Source organism: Emys orbicularis, chromosome 5, assembly GCF_028017835.1.
Source record: "Emys orbicularis isolate rEmyOrb1 chromosome 5, rEmyOrb1.hap1, whole genome shotgun sequence".
NCBI classification, from domain to species: Eukaryota; Metazoa; Chordata; order Testudines; family Emydidae; genus Emys; species Emys orbicularis.
In genome coordinates, this window is record NC_088687.1 from 65352248 (window position 1) to 65364981 (window position 12734).

The window sequence follows — 12734 nt, forward strand, 5'->3', positions numbered from 1 at the left end:
GAATAGATAAATCTAGATTTGCCATCTCCTACACATTTCTTATATTGGGCATTTATCATTCTGTTCGCACTACTTATTTAACCTCTTCATCAATTAATCAGCAGAATCTTTGCTGCACCAAAATGTGGTATATGAAAATGAAGAATTTGGAAGCCACTTAATAAAAACAGTAGCAAATGACAAGGAAATGTGAGGCTCTGTGGTAAAATCCTGGCCCCACTGAAGTCGCTGGCAAAACTTACATTAACTCAGATAGTCCAGAATTTCACCCTAGATGTTTACTAAATAATAAGCTAAATAATCTTCCTCAAAAGGGACAATTCAAGCTAGGGCAATAATTGATATTGCCAGATGCAAAAGATAGTTTCTTGGGTCTAATCATTCACCACTCATTTGGGTAAAGATGGCACCTTACTTTCCACTAGGGAAGTCTTACAATCTCAGCCAACAATGAATCCAAATAACCTGCCAGTTTAATTTAACTAGATATAAGGGTCATCAATCCAATTCACAGGACAAGGCCCTACAGAATCTCTGTGGGTAAAACTGGCCAAGATATGACATTCACATGCTTTTAGCTGTGATAAGGGCTATTCCGCACCTCTTGCTGGCATGGTATGACACAAGTTAAGAGTTTAACTGACCTACATTGACAATAGTGAGGCAAACATACCTTTTTGTTCATTAATTGATTGTTGAAATCAAAATCTTCTATGGAAATTCAAATATAAACAAAATTTCCCCACAGTGCACATATGACAGTAGCATCACTCCCAAATAATTGCTAGTCACAGATTAATTTTGTGATGTTAAATTTGTTCAGTTCCCTTCCGAAATGTAGAAAATAAAGCAGATGATGCTCTTTTCAGAAGTAGTGGGAGAAATCCTGGCCTCACTGAAGTCAATGGAAGAACTCCCATTGATTTCAATTAGAATGATTTCACTTAAAAAATTTTATTCACCATGGTGGCTGTACTTAATGGATATACTTGTTTGCCTCAAAACTGATTGGTCTCAAAAACACTTGTGATTCAGTTTTGCCCTTTGTTGTTCTCCCCTCTTGTTCTAGAAGACCTGATGATGTGTGATTAATTTATTTTTCTATAATATTATTAAATAAGATATAGATCCCAAATTAGATCTGTCCCAGGCCATTCTCATATATGCTCACATCATAAATTGGAAAGTAAACTACTTTCTACCCAAGCCCTTTGCAGATGCTTGCTGGCTGCAAATGAGGTACTAAACTTCTAGTTCATCTATCACTCAAGAGATTTTAGCCTAATCAAGAAAAAACACAGCCATTCCGTGAAATAGTCAATGGTTTGAGATGTTTCCTGAGTCATAAAGCGTACCTTAGCTGCTCATGCATGTCCTCTGATTAATGCATTTTAAAAAATGTTTCTCAAACAATGACAATGGTGGTGGGCCAAGACAGACACTTTGGAGACTAGTAAATAGCATTCACTGGTAATCTGTTGCCCCTGGATGTTGCACTACTGAAGTCCAGGTGAGTTATTAATGGCAGGCACGCACTTTTACACTCCATGGACAAAATTCACAACTGGAATATATAGACCTAGCTCTGCTGAATTCAAGAGAATTGTGCCTGCTAATTATAACAATGAATTTGCTCCCATGTTTTGGTGGCCAAAATAAAAAAAATCTACTCTTCACCTTTACCATAAGGACAATAATGGGGAAAAAATAAAATAAAAAATATTAATGACAATCTATTTACACATGAAAACAAAAACAAAAAGCCCTTACAGGCACTGAGGACCACAAAATCCCATTGACTTCAGTGCAGCTCTTCACAAGTTCTGGGATCTGCCTGCAAGTTGCAAGAGTGGGGGTCTTACACACCAAGGATGTGATTTTGCAAAAGTACATTAATAGGAGTCAGTTGTACCTCCCATGACATAGTAAGAGAGTGATCCCAATGTTTCTTGCTACTATGGGAAACAAAGCAGAGTATCTGGATTATACAAATTCATATTTTTCCCCAGAAAAAATAATTACAATTATTTTATGAACATGCATTATGTAATTACATATTTTTATTGTAAGAAATTTCATTTTAAACTTCCCATAGAAGGAATCTTTCTCATTTGTACTTTTAAAGGTTGTATAAGCAAGATAATGCTGTTTGTGGAGAGAGCTCTATTCCTGAGATATTTTGAGGACTGTCTTTTTTTTTTTTTTAATATGGTGAATTTCTATGTAAGCAGGGGGATTATGTTTTGCTAAATTATTTTCTGTAGTATGGCTTTGGTATTTTATGCAGCGTATACACAAATAACATCATCTTGTTATTTATCAATTTTTAAAAACTTACTTTTATCTCATTTACACCAATGTAAATCAAGAGTAATGACAAACAGTAAAGTTACATTAGTGTACAACTGATGTAAGTGAAGGAAGAATCTGGCCTACAATAATTTTTTTTCTCTTTTTTCTTTATAATAACTTATATTTAAATTATTTCTTGTTCGAAATAATAGGGTAACCAAAATAGGTGAATTAATGCAAAACTAACATAATTGTGAATTCATATAGGTTTGGAGTGAATTATTATAAATGATGGCATCAATTACAGAATAACGCTGGACCTTGAGTACTTGCAATACATTAGAAACCATGAGGCGAGCCAATAGATTTTCAGGATACACATTACAGTGAACATACTTTGAGCTATAGAAGTGTCTTAGTGGACTTAAAGAATAGATCCTGTGTCATTTAACATTTAGGAGACTGGCTAAATTCCAGGAGTTAGCTACTGCAGTCTGTTTTGTAGAACTTTTATGGGTGAGGCATAGGGCACAAGTGCAGGAGGTAAGTGTAGGTTTCCTTCAACATACCTGGTTGTGACTCATGCTTGCAGCTGCCTGAATCAATACAATTACAAATTTGGAAGTAGAAAAGCCTTGGTAGCTCTTAACGCCATCTCCTTGCCAATTTTCTCCTGAAAATTTCAACTTTTCATCAAAAAAAGAGGAAGATTTTAGTTTTCAGCTGAAAACAAACAAAAACGTGTATTTGGAAATGCCATCAAGTGGGACTTGTAGTTTGGCTGACTCATGCCCCTAGTCTCTGTGAGCAAGGTTCTCCAACCAGCCAGTCTCCCCATGATGTATCACAGTGGCTCAGTTTGATGAGAGACCATGTTGCATCATGGGTGTGGTAGTCTGGCAAGGGATCCCACGCCATAGAGGAGAATGAGGACCTTCGGCACCATGGCACCCTTTCTAAATTGAAATTTTTGCTTTTCAGCTACAAGTTTTTGGTTTTGGAATTTTTACAATTCTTTTTGTTTTTTTTCATTGAAATTTTCTGTGTCTGGGCATGTGTGGGCCAAGGTGAGGGGACATTTTCCAACAAGCTCTAACCTACAGGTTTTATTGCATACTTTGTTTGCATAGTAATATTCTTATTTGTATGGTTGCCTTTGCATGTGTTTACGTGTGTGTATGTGCTTGTTTGTTTATTGATTGATGTGGGGGTAAGATTGGAGATGGAGGGATCTGTGCTTCTTTTACTTTATGTGATGAATGTTTTCTGACTGTAGTAAGCCTATTACCTATATTTGGATGTGATTCTTCACTTGTTTTGCACAATTCTATATCCATTGGTGGTGTTAAAAGGACACTGCTGACTAATTGACTAATTTAAAAAAGTTCAGTGTCTGACAGAAGACCTTTATAATAGTCTGTTTGGAAATTTCTTTGAAAAATGCTTTTAAAAAGTGAAGTTTATTTTTGTTCCCTTGTTGCTGCTTGTAAGCATCCTTTCAGCAAGGGAGAAACTGTCTACGGGCTCTGATCCTGTCTTTGGATTTGCATGAATGAATCCCTGTACCAGAGCTCCACATAGGGGCAAGGGTCTGCACATGTGGATTCATTTACAGAATCAAGACCTGACTGACTGTGCAGACAAATAAATGTTGATAAAAATGTGCTGTCAAATTCACAAAATAATCAAACTTCAAAAATAGAAGAAAATATTTTTTCTTTCCTGCATTGAGTTTAGCAATCTCAGTTGTTACTTCTATAGTTGATATAAAATGTTCAAATGTAAATATGAAAATCACATTCCTAATGTCCTTCTAATGTGGGTTCTCTAAGCAAATTCATTTGACTGTCCAGTCTTCAGTTATTAACTGATCATGTATTAGCCCTGTGCATAAAGCACTGTACTCATGTGTCCATCAGTTTATGGAGCTTGATCGTATATTGGTTTATTGTTACTCCGGGTTCTTGAACACACTTCTTAAAAAGATAGCATCATATGTATATATAACTTTTAGGCTTGAAGTGCATGCAGTCTGTTGGTCCTCTTGGGACACAAATAGTACACAATAATGCTGTTGAATCATGTGGAGTTCTGTCTCCATCACAGACAGTCATTTTGCAGCCAGTGTTCCTTTTTTTCCTTTTGATCTAGTCCTGGTATAATTTCAGAATGCTCTCAAGAATGTCGATTTGTGACAACATCTACAAGCTCATCAGTTCAAGGTCTAAAATCTAGCTGCTTGTTCTATATTATTATTTTAATATATGCATTTTTGTTCATTTTATTGTTTTTGTGTTTGCAACATCTCACCTATTTTTTTCTTTATTAAGAACTGAAAGAGAGTTGGAGCATGGAAACGCCACATATGTGTTTCTGTGTGAAACTGCTATCAGGTGTGCATAGATTTGATTAGCAATTTACTGTTTGAATTCCTCTAAAGTCCCTAAAGCTGACACAATGCAAGTCTCTCATGGTTTGCTATATCTCCTGGTGCTTGGGAAGCTGTTTTGTAACAAACATGCCTAGTTAACCATTAATTAAAAATGAATAATGATGCCATTCAGATATAATGTTTAATTTATGCATCACCATAGGGAATGCATAGTATTTTACAGGCATTTTATAGATCCCTAAGATGATGAGTAAGCTGGATGTAACACTAGAGATGACAAACACATGGAAGGTATGCAAGGATGAAAATCGTTACAAGGAAATATTGTGGGTTGTGTGCATTGTTGTGAACACATTTTTTAGTTCCTCTGTTGTCATTTACATTTTTTTCATTTGTTTTTGTTTTGTTCAGTAATTTTTCTTTATTAAGATGCTTAACCACAGAGTACACAGCTAGAAAATAATAATGTATAATCACTGCTCCCATCCAGTGATGTTAATTGTTTAAAATAATTAAAACTATTTACCTATCATGCACTATCCAACACAGAAACAACCATATCCCCCAGAGCACTTTAGCAATAGTGACTTTACTCAGTGTAGAATTTCCGCTTGTTGAACCTTTCCCCCAGCATGCCTTTTTGGGAGCTTGTGCTTTAAATTTGGCAGAGACATGCAATTGCGACCCTAAAATTGCAACTGCCTGTAGCTTACAATATCAACCTCCCTTTTGTCTGATAAGTATCCATAACTCCTGTGCCCCTTAGTTTTCTGGTTCTCAAGCTTGAGAGGATAACACATTTTCATCCAAATTAAGATCCTAAATCAGCATCAGAATCATATGGCCAGCCTTAAAAATTAAAAATAGATACATTTGAAATCATATATGTGAAGATGAGGTCATCCATTAATAACCTGTCAAGATCTGAGTTCAGGAACCTATTTCCTCAACAACACACAATGCACTTGGCTCTGCTTGAGATGCTATGTCATGAATGACTATAGGGGAAATACAAAATTAGATCTCTCCAGGTTAAAAAGGACCTTTTTAATTCACGTATAGAATCTTTTGTGTGTGTTCGTGCTAGATCAGCCATATCAAAGTGTTTGTTTCAAGTGCATTACAATATAGTCAGGCCTGTGACTTCAGTGCTTTCTTGGAGACTGCGTTAAATAAATCATTTAGTGAAATACACTAAACACTAAACTAAATCTTTCTGTTGGTGTCTCTTCATGAAACTCTTTGGGCCTGAATATCTGGTTTAATTATGATTCTCTTTAGAGGAAAACTGCCAGAAGATTAGAGACTGTTTTGCTGCCTGGTCTCTGCGTTGATGCTACCTTTGCACAAACCATTTGTGTTTTTTTTTTTAAATATATACCCAACTTTGGGGGTAAATCAGTTGAAATCATAAGAAAAAAGTTTACAAATTTGAACTATTATATTTTTGTGAACCCAAATAAACCTTATATTTCACTAAGTTGATAAAACTTCATACTGTTCTCCTCCAAGTTCATCTACCCCTATTTCTAAGGGTTAAAAGTAATCTAGGGTAGTACTGCAAATGATGAGACTAATTATTTCTGGCGTAGAATTTTTAGAGCAATCCTGAAAGGGTTGACATTTTTGATTGAAGTTCCCTTAAAAGATGCTCACATTTGATGATGAAAAATATATATCAGCTGTAATAAAAACACAAGTCTACAAAGTAGGGATGGATAACTAGTATTATTTTTTGTTCTGGGGTTCTAAGCTCTACTATGATACAGACAGGTCAGGACCCCTTTGTGTTGTAGCAAGAAACAAACTCTGCTCAAAAAAGCTTACAGTCTTAGGGTACGTCTGTACTTACCTACGGGTCCGGCGGTAAGCAATCGATCTTCTGGGATCGATCCCGGAAGTGCTCGCCGTCGACGCCGGTACTCCTGCTCCACGAGAGGAGTACGCGGAGTCGACGGGGGAGACTGCCTGCCGCGTGTGGACCCGCGGTAAGTTCGAACTAAGATAGTTCGACTTCAGCTACGTGAATAACGTAGCTGAAGTTGCGTATCTTAGTTCGAAGTGGGGGGTTAGTGTGGACCAGGCCTTATAGACAAGACCCAATATGTGAGTGAACCAAAAAACTAGTGTGAGCAGGGGAGGAAGGGACGATCAGGACTAGCCCATTACTTGGAATCTGGTGATATTTGTATTCAGGAAGGGAATATTCGGAAGATATTTGAACACTGAGGCTCTCCTTTGTCCATCAATCTATCCTTCACTCCATGCTTCATGGGAAGGAATGGAAGAGGGAACTCACCCATTCTGATAATGGAAAAACTCCCTTCCACTGTCTCACTTTGAGAGATGGAAGAAAGGGAACCCAGGCCTACCAGGCATAGTGAGTAGAAGCAGAGTGGGCAGGTAAGTGGCATCTGCATAGCTGTTATTGTGAACTGTTTATCTAAATATATTTCAGAAATTCACTGTTTCTGGTATCTAAATTGAATGGTACAAATCTCCTTTAAGCCATTTATCAGCTTCCTTCTCTAGACTCCCTTAGTCAAGTAACATTTCCTCAGAGATTTGTGAGTCTATTGTCAGAGCATTTTTATAAGAGGAAGAAAGATTGGCCTAAGATGTTTAAGACTTCCTGCTCAGAGAGACCACTGTAACCGCATTGACTGACACTTTCCTGTTGCTGGATTCACGTTGAAATGGATAGTCCTTTGTGGCTGCCTTCGAAGTTCATATCCAGCAGAATCATAATGAAAATATGAATACAAGAGAAGGGGGGAAAGGACGTTTTTACCTGACCAAATCCACTGACATAAATGACCACAATTCCAGTGGTTTAAGAATGAGTACAAGTTCCCCTTCCTTTATAGTGGCCTGAAGTTGTAATACCCTGGGTAGGGATTCACAATCTAAAAAATCCAAAGTACTCAGTGTGTCCAGGAAAGGAAATATGTTCAAGAGGAACTATTTCACATAGAAAATTCTATGCCAAAGCATGGGTCTGGCACTTGTAGAGAAATGACATATCTGAGATCTCTGACCTGCTTCATCTGATTTATGTTTGGATTTTATGCTGCATTTTTTCAGTTTTCCTAAGCTTCTCATTTCTGACTACCAGTGTTTTGTTCTTAGTAAGACTGTGCCCTGCCAAGAACATTAAGTTGGCAAAGAGCAGCTTGCATGTCTTGTTATGTTGTTGCCAAAGAAGATGTGATTTTGAAGGCCCCTTGTGGGGGGCCCGGAGGCTGTTACTGCCAATTTGCCCTAGTATTCAACATTGCAAGAATAAGCAGAATCAGGATTTCTCTTTTAAAAACTGCTTCAAGCTTCTCTAGAAGTATACTGAATAGATTTTTAACAACAATTTGTACTTATAAAATGTCTCTCATTTGATGATCACTTTTTGCCTTTTAGGACCATGGCTGTGCTAGATCCTATACTAAACAGATAGAATTCATAATGTGTGTTTGTCTTTAAAAGAATTTGTAAAGTTATGCTTTTTAAAAGCTGAGTGAATAATGCAGTAGGGGCTGAAATCCTACAGCACTTTAATATATAGACATATGTACAAACTTCTCATGGATCTCCTAAATGTATGAACAGGGAGATACAAACTACATTCATTCTCTAGAGCAGGGGTCGACAACCTTTCAGAAGTGGTGTGCCAAGTCTTCATTTATTCACTCTAATTTAAGTTTTCGCGTGTCAGTAATACATTTTAACGTTTTTAGAAGATCTCTTTCTATAAGTCTATAATATATAACTAAACTATTGTTGTATGTAAAGTAAATAAGGTTTTTAAAATGTTTAAGAAGCTTCATTTGAAATTAAATTAAAATGCAAAGCCCCCTGGACCGGTGGCCAGGACCCAGGCAGTGTGAGTGCCACTGAAAATCAGCTCGCATGCCGCCTTTGACATGCGTGCCATAGGTTGCCTACCCCTGCTCTAGAGGGATGAGGAGTTATTTTAGCCTCCTTACTCATTCTGTCCTGAAGACATTTTCAATGAACAACATAAAATTGTACTGAATGGTTGGCAAAATTATACCTAATGCATGTGGTTTATTTAAGTCTGTGCATCTAATTGAGGTCTGAACAGAATAGGAATAGGCCTCAAAATTCTTTTGACCTCTGATTTTTGGGAAATGAAAATCAGTTACAGTTTATTTTCATGGAGGAATATGAATCAGATAAGAATATGAGCCCGGCAAAAGGTAAGCCTCTGACCTAAAATGTACTCAACTTGTCCAGCTAAACAAAGGAATGTGAGAAGTCCACATGTTATGAATTCCACATACTGGGTTAAGACAAAACAAAACAAGTTTATTAACTACAAAAGGTAAATTTTAAGTGATTATAAGGTATAGCAAACACATCAAAGCAGATTACCTAGCAAATGAAGCAAACATGCAAGCTAAGCTTAATATACTAAAGAAACTGGTTATAACTAGCAAATTCTCACCCTAAATGTTGTTTTAGGCAGACTGCAGAGGTTCTTGAAGGCAAGCTACTCTTGCTTGCAGCTTAAATCTCCAGGTATTTCTTTCACAGGCCAGATACCCTCTAGCCTGGGTTCAGTCCTTGCTTCCCCAGTTCAGTCTTAGGTGTTTATAGCAGCCATCTTGGGTGGGGAGACAGTGAAGAACAAACCACAATTATGTCACTCCCCTGCCTTAAATATGTTTTACATATGGCGAGAATCCTTTGTCTTCCAGTGTGATTCCAGCCAGTCCAGTGGAAAAGTACTAGTTTTTATCATGCAGTCCAGTATCTGGTGACATGATCACATGACCCTGCAGCCATAAATCAAAGTCAAACTTTTCAGGAAGGTGGGAGATTAGCATCTTCAAAGACCTATTGTTCTACCTAATGGCCCATTGACTTGTTCCCAGCTAGCGCGCTAGACTGATCACATTCTGTCTAGTGGCCGTTCCCCATGTATAAACACAATTTGTAGTACACATACATAGTCAATATTTCTAACTTCAGATACACAGAAATGGTAAATGCATAGAAATAGGATAATCATATTCAATAAATCATAACCTTTCCAATGATATCTCACATGACCCATCTCGCATAAAATATTTAGTTATGCCATAATTACATTATAACAATATCTCTATGAAGAATATGGGAGCATAGTGTCACACCAACTACTATCAGATTTCTTTTCCCTGTATATGTACTTTTAGGTTATGTTTAAATTGCCTCTTAGCCTTCTCGAAGATAACCTAAACAAACTGAGCTCCTTTACTCTCACTAACATGTTTTCTAGACCGCAAATGATTTTTGTAGGTCTTATCAACCCTCTCCAGTTTTTCAGCATTCTTTTTAAAAGGTGGACATTAGAACTGGACATAGGTAATATCCACCTCCTTCTCCATATTCCCTAGTTAATATATTCAAGTATTGTGTTAGCTCTTTTTTGCCACCGCATCTCAGTGGGGATTCATGTTCAGTTGGTTATTTACAATAACCATACAGATCTTAGGATATCCAGGGGAGGGATGACCCTCTGCTGACTGTGGGGAGGCAAGTCTAACCTGAATGATTTGGGGAGAAATCTGCAACCTCAAGGCAACAGATTTTGCTTCCTAACTTTGGTCCTTTGGTGGCTTCTTATTCATGAGGGCATGATTTCAAAGAGCACTAGATACAGAAAACATGGAAAGTCCCTGCTGACTGTTTCTTGGAGTGTTAATATTTGCCACCTCATTACCTCCCTAGAATTGAGATATTATAATAACCTTCATTTGTAACAGCAGCCCTGTTGGAAAAGGGAGTTACAATCCCCAAAAATAAGTGACAGGGCCCCATCCAATTAACAAAAGGGGATATGAAACAGAAACCTTTTAAAATACCTTATTTTGGTGAGAAGAACAGATTTTGACTCTGCCCTTATTGAAAATCCTAATCCAAATTAGACTGTAAAAATTCTTGTAACACAAAATGCACCTTTCAAAAATTTGGATACTGTCTAGAGAACAGACATTTAAAGTTCTCTTTAATATTTATTTCATAGAATCATAAAATCATAGAATATCAGGGTTGGGAGGGACCTCAGAAGGTCATTTAGTCCAACCCCCTGCTCAAAGCAGGACCAATTCCCAACTAAATCATCCCAGCCAGGGCTTTGTCAAGCCTGACCTTAAAAACCTCTAAGGGCAGGTCTACACTAACCCCCCAATTCGAACTAAGGTACGCAACTTCAGCTACGTGAATAACGTAGCTGAAGTTCGAAGTACCTTAGTTCGAACTTACCTCGGTCCACATGCGGCAGGCAGGCTCCCCCGTCGACTCCGCGGTACTCCTCTCGCCGAGCAGGAGTACCGCAGTCGACGGTGAGCACTTCCGGGTTCGACTTATCGCGTCCAGACAAGTCCAGAAGTCCAGAAGTTCAATCGCTCGCAACTTCAGCTACATGAATAACGTAGCTGAAGTTCGAAGTACCTTAGTTCGAACTTACCTCGGTCCACACGCGGCAGGCAGGCTCCCCCGTCGACTACGCGGTACTCCTCTCGCCGAGCAGGAGTACCGCAGTCGACGGCGAGCACTTCCGGGTTCGACTTATCGCGTCCAGACAAGTCCAGAAGTTCGATCGCTCGCCGCCGAACTACCGGGTAAGTGTAGACCTATCCTAAGAAAGGGGATTCCACTACCTCCCTAGGTAACCCATTCCAGTGCTTCACCACCCTCCTAGTGAAAAAGTTTTTCCTAATATCCAACCTAGACCTCCCCCACTGCAACTTGAGACCATTGCTCCTTGTTCTGTCATCTGCCACCACTGAGAACAGTCTATATTCATCCTCTTTGGAACCCCCTTTCAGCTAGTTGAAAGCAGCTATCAAATCCCCTCTCATTCTTCTCTTCTGCAGACTAAACAATCCCAGTTCCCTCAGCCTCTCCTCATAAGTCGTGTGCTCCAGCCCCCTAATCATTTTTGTTGCCCTCCACTGGACTCTTTCCAATTTTTCCACATCCTTCTTGTAGTGTGGGGCCTAAAACTGGACACAGTACTCCAGATGAGGCCTCACCAATGTCGAATAGAGGGGAATGATCAAGTCCCTCGATCTGCTGGCAATGCTCCTACTTATACAGCCCAAAATGCCGTTAGTCTGCTTGGCAACAAGGGCACACTGTTGACTCATATCCAGCTTCTCGTCCACTGTAAACCCTAGGTCCTTTTCTGCAGCACTGCTGCCTAGCCATTCGGTCCCTAGTCTGTAGCAGTGCATGGGATTCTTCCTTCCTAAGTGCAGGACTCTGCACTTGTCCTTGTTGAACCTCATCAGATTTCTTTTGGCCCAATCCTCTAATTTGTCTAGGTCCCTCTGTATCCTATCCCTGCCCTCCAGCGTATCTACCACTCCTCCCAGTTTAGTTTAGTGTCATCTGCAAGCTTGCTGAGAGTGCAGTCCATGTTCACAAACAGGGAAGAATTAGTAGGGGAAGCAAAAGTGGATGGGAATCTGGGAGGCAGTGACCATGAGATGGTCGAGTTCAGGATCCTGACACAAGGAAGAAAGGAGAGCAGTAGAATACGGACCCTGGACTTCAGAAAAGCAGACTTTGACTCCCTCAGGGAACAGATGGGCAGGATCCCCTGGGAGAATAACATGAAGGGCAAAGGGGTCCAGGAGAGCTGGCTGTATTTTAAAGAATCCTTATTGTGGTTGCAGGAACAAACCATCCCGATGTGTAGAAAGAATAGTAAATATGGCAGGCGACCAGCTTGGCTAAACAGTGAAATCCTTGCTGATCTTAAACGCAAAATAGAAGCTTACAAGAAGTGGAAGATTGGACAAATGAACAGGGAGGAGTCTAAAAATATTGCTCAGGCATGCAGGAGTGAAATCAGGAAGGCCAAATCACACTTGGAGTTGCAGCTAGCAAGAGATGTTAAGAGTAACAAGAAGGGTTTCTTCAGGTATGTTAGCAACAAGAAGAAAGTCAAGGAAAGTGTGGGCCCCTTACTGAATGAGGGAGGCAACCTAGTGACAGAGGATGTGGAAAAAGCTAATGTACTCAATGATTTTTTTTGCCTCTGTCT